This window comes from Rattus norvegicus, chromosome 15, assembly GCF_036323735.1.
Source record: "Rattus norvegicus strain BN/NHsdMcwi chromosome 15, GRCr8, whole genome shotgun sequence".
NCBI lineage: Eukaryota > Metazoa > Chordata > Mammalia > Rodentia > Muridae > Rattus > Rattus norvegicus.
Window position 1 is genome coordinate 24974350 of NC_086033.1, and position 5414 is coordinate 24979763.

Here is a 5414-nt window from a genome sequence, read left to right on the forward strand (position 1 = left end):
GTAACACTTGGGCATGGCTCCATCCACCTGCCTCTAATGACGTCCTCGGGAATTACATCTGATTGTAAAGCCTTCGTATGCCTTTGATAGCCTAGTTTTAAGACTACTTCCGAAATATTAAACCAGGAAAGAAGTCATAAACTGGATAATAAAAACTTTGCAAATAACTATGAAAGAAGTGGAAGCAGCTTAGAGCAGGACAGATCGGAGGGGGACCCGCCTGCCCGATTTCTAAGAGACAGCAACTGGAAGACGCCATTGACTGAGACCCAGAGCAGCAAGCAGGCGACGCAGCAGGGTCAGAGCAGGACGTTACTGAAAATCTTTGCTGTTCTCCGTGTGCGTGTGCGTGTGTGTGTGTGTGTGTGTGCGTGTGTGTGTGTGTACGTGTGTGGCCAACTTTATTTTTTAGTTAAGGAACCAGCCAGCAGAGGGGGCTCTCAATGGAACTTGAATATTCATGTGACATTTTTGAGCTTTTAGTTCTTTTCTGTATTAAAAGTTTTGAAAAGAAAATCGAAACAGAAGTGAGCGAGGGAGTCGGTGAAACGATAGGCTAGAGCCTCAGCCTGTGTCACTAACACTGCATCTCACAGAGACCAAGGTACTTCAGCGAGAGGTCAGTAGGTGGCAAATGTCTGCAGCCCACGAGTCCTGCTTCCTGGACCCAGTTGTAGGAAGTACTAATGTTCTGGCTTTGTTTTTAAAGTAGAGGATGGACAGAGATGGTTTGCGTAAGTAAATGTGTGACATGTTGGAAATACACTGAATATAAAAGGTAAGCACCTTTCCAAACAGTTACTATTTTTGGACTTATTTACGAATAAATGTTTGTTTTACCTGTACATATGTATGTGCATTGTGTCCACGCAGGTGTCTGCAGAGGCTAGGACGTCAGAACTGGAGTTCCAGGTGGCTATGAGCTGCTCACTGTGGATTTTGGGAACTAGAGCCAGGTCCTGGACAAGAGCAGCAAGTGTTTCTAAACTATCGAGCCATCTCTCCACCTTTCTCCCTTTTCAAATAGTTATGAAGACATTTACCAATAAACTGAATCAATATCAATAAAAATTGGTCACCTATGAGGACTGTGTTACCTCTCTTCCTCCCATGTGGGGAAACAGAGAGTGGACTACCAGGTTCTTAAATTTTCCACTTCTGGTAAACTGAGGTTAGCTGTTTCATATTTATTTGAAATCTGTGTGAGCAGGTTTGGATTGCATTTTGTGTCCCTTTATTGGTGGGGACTAATTGTGTGTGTGTGTGTGTGTGTGTGTGTGTGTGTGTATGTGGTTGTAGGGTCTTGTGTATGCTAGGCAGGTACTTTATCACTGAGCTCTTTCCCCAACCCTAGAACTGTTGAAGAGTACAAGACTTTTCAGTCGGGATTCAGAAAACAAAACAGTGTAAAAGTCACTTTCTTCCTTACTATGAGCCTGGATTTGATGCCAACATCTTTTCCTTCGTTTCTGGAGCTCCCAAATTTGAGGGTTTTCTCTGATAAATTCTGAGGCAAAATTAAATGTTTTCTTGAAGCAAATGAGTACTTTAGAGCCCTCTCCCCCCTTCTTCCCCTCCATCTTTATTAAATTGGGTATTTCTTATTTACATTTCAATTGTTACTCCCTTTCCTGGTTTCCAGGCCAACATCCCCCCACCCCTCCCCCTCTCCTTCTTTATGGGTGTTCCCCTCCCCATCCTCCCCCCATTGCCGCCCTCCCCCCAACAATCGCATTCACTGGGGGTTCAGTCTTAGCAGGACCCAGGGCTTCCCCTTCCACTGGTGCTCTTACTAGGCTATTCATTGCTACCTATGAGGTCAGAGTCCAGGGTCAGTCCATGTATAGTCTTTGGGTAGTGGCTTAGTCCCTGGAAGCTCTGGTTGGTTGGCATTGTTGTTCATATGGGGTCTCGAGCCCCTTCATCTCTTTCAGCCCTTTCACTTTAGAGCTCCTCTAACCTCCGGATTGTTGTCTATCATTCTTGGATAGTCACACTACTGCTGTGCTTTATAGATGTGCGGCGTGTCAGGGAGCTGGTTCCTTCCAGTGCATATGCTCACGGACATCTGGCCTTACTAAATCCTTGAAACCTTTCTTTGGGAAACTGTTCTGACTCCATGTGACTCCACCAAAGTGCTCACTTCCCCCTTTCACAAAGGTAGGGCGTACACTGTCATGGCTGTCAGACTCCTTATGGGGGTCTATTTCATACTAGCGAGGTGTGGAATGTTAAATCTACTCTTGCTAAATTGAAAACTGCACACTTTAGCTACTAATGGTGAGTGTGCCAGTTACAGGCCCTTAAGTCTATTTTTCTAACATGGCCATGATCATGTCAGAGGGTTTTTATTGTTATTTTTGTTTGTTTTTGTTTTTCGGTGTATCTCATCTTATTCCTTTACCTTCAGATGACTGTTATCTTTGTTTAGAATGTGCTTCTTTTTGGCTCCTCTCCAGTCTCCCCATCTCCAAATGTAAATCACTTTATTAACTACTTACATTTAGTATGGTTTTTGGTACTGGTGGGCTTGAATCTGTGACCTTATTGTTTGAATTTCTTGGTTTTGTTAGTCTTTTTTTTTCTGGATTTAAAAAAGATTAGATTTTTTTTCTTTGTCTTACTGGCTTTTAGTTTGGTGATGGTAACAGTTTAGAGCCACCACCCCCTGTATATGTGTGTGTGTGTGTGTGTGTGTGTGTGTGTGTGTGTGTGTGTGTAGACTAACTGGCCATCAAGCATAGTCCTGGAAGTAACTCGCTGTCTCTGCCTCCCCAGTGCTGGGTTAATAAATACACACCACTTTGCTGGACTTTTAAAATGTAGGTCCCAGGGATTGAACTCAGCAGGCTCGGAAGCACAGGTGCTTTTTACCTGCAGAGTCATTTCACTGCTCCCATGGACAACTTCTTTATCACTCTTGCACATTGCTGTCATTTGTCTAGGTGAGTCCATGACCAATGACGACTGACATTCGTCCATCATTCAACAATAAGTTGGCTGTACATGGAAGTTTTAGCTGTTAGGGCCCACATGAAATATATTAAGGTCTAGATGGAATGTTGACTGGGTAAAATGTTAAGGCCTGGGTAACAGTTACCTGGCCAGCCTGCTGTTATAAGGAAACGTTCTCCCATGTTTCTGCTGTTACTAGGAAACTTTCTAATGCCAAGATTGATTACATATTCTGTTATGTTCTGTGCCCTTGGAAACCAATCGTGATAGACGTCAGAACTGTTTCGTATAGTTAGCCACAGTAAGTTTGGACCTGACCCAATCACCCAACCCACTTCTTGCACCTATGTATAAGTTTTTATGGTATTTGCCTTTATCAGCTGTCCCTGGGACGGATCCCAACATAAGAGACACTTGCACCAATATAAGAAATTATTTGGAATAAGACTCCCATTTTGAGTAGTGGTAGAGTGAAGTGGAAACTTCTGGGGTTTGTGGAAAGTCAGCTATGTCAAATGATACTTTGCTGGGGCAGACAGGTGAAAGCATGTTCTGCTATAGGAAACACATGAAAGGACACATGATGTTTAGAAGGAATATGAATATAACCCAACAGACAGTGGATGATGCTGGATGGTGTTGGTATGTTTTACCATTGTTTACTGATCATCGTTTGTTGTGAGCCCACCAAGAGAAACAGACCAAAAACTTCCAGTGGTTTTCTGGCAGCCTCTTGCTGCTTTGGAGGACTCAGGCCAATCGGCAGAGTGAAGTGGAAGTTCCTAGTTAGTGTCAGCTGATACAGACCCACTTGGAGTTTTACTAAGACAAACTCAAGAAGAGTTTTGCTAAGACAGATTCACATGGTGTTTTGCTGAGGCAAGACCCGTGGGAGGCCATGTGGTGTGTAGAGGGGGTATAAATAGGACTCAGTGGAGAGCTTGCATAGCCAGCTTTACAGCTTCATTGGTGTTGAGTCTCTGTCATCACTTCACTTCATTAAGAGCATACAGAGAACTTTTCCTGGTGTCCCCGCTGGTCCCGATCTATCCTGCTCACTTGTGCCAGTCTGGCAGAGGCCTGGCTGCTATCTTGACACTACTGAACTGGACTTCAGTGTCCTGACAATTGGAGATTGAATTTGCCCCAGAGAACTACTGCTAAACAGCAAACATGGGAGCCTTGCCGCTTCTTCTGGGTAAACCAGCCATCGCTGGTTTGTGTGAACCAAACCGCTGATATCCTGACAGTGCAGCTTGGCTTAGTGGAACTATTTTTAAACAGGTCCACTTCCCCTGTATCCTAATAACCTTTCTTTTCCACCACCTCTGGTGGGTGGTGGGCTAGAAGGGAAGTTAAAGCATTTATGAACCCTTATTAAAAACAGGGTTTGAAAAAATCTGAGCCTACAGTAAAGTTTAAATTCCCAAGACCTCCCTGGGAACGGACATTCTACCTGGCAGAAAGAGACATGTATGTAGGTAACTGACATCTGGTTGGCAAGTTAAGACATGAATGTTAGAAGACAAGGCAAGTCCCCTGCCACAGTTGAGTAACTCAGCCAATAGGAGCAGGATAAATGCATGGCAAAGACACGTTCCTAAGGATATCCCCTATCCCCAAATCCTGACTGGTGGGATAGCTTGACGCAGATGTTTGTAAATTTTAGGCTTAAAAGCTCTGTAGGATCTTAACCTAATGTCATGGTTCAGTTCCTGAATCTGAACCATGGCCGTGGTCAACTGGTCCTGGAGTGTATGCTCAATAAACTATCCCTGTCTTACTGAGATCGGTGTTTGTGTGGTTTGTGAGGTGATTCCTGGACCCCAACATCAGCGACCCCTTTAAGCACATTTTACCAAGTAGTCCCTATTAAGTCACTCTTTAGCCAGATTCCCACGCTGACCATGGCTTTTCCATCACTGTCCTTCAGTTTCCATAGTGCATGCTATCTTCATGTTTTTTTTTTTTTTTTTTTTTTTTTTTCCGGAACTGGGGACCGAACCCAGGGCCTTGCGCTTGCTAGGCAAGTGCTCTACCGCTGAGCTAAATCCCCAACCCCCATGGTTGTTTTTATATTCTAAATTTTTGATAAGGTGGAAGTTGAGGGCTGACCCAGCATCTCCTTCCACATGCACACCATGGTATATGTGCCCATACTCAAACACGATAGAATGAATGGATTACAGACTTAACCATGGTCTCTTAAATGTATCTTCACCACTTGCCACTGAGCCTAACTATTTGAGCTGAGTCCTTGGAAGGAGGAAACTAAATTCTAAAAGTTGTCCTGGGACCTCCACAGGTGTGACCTGTACATCACTCTTCCCCAAATGAAAGGATGACTGTTAAGTTTGGCCACATTTGGGAATTAAAATACTTATTAACTGCAAGAAATAATTCACTACTAACCCAGTGTCTGAATACCACCTCCAAAACAAAAGGAAGACCTCCAAATC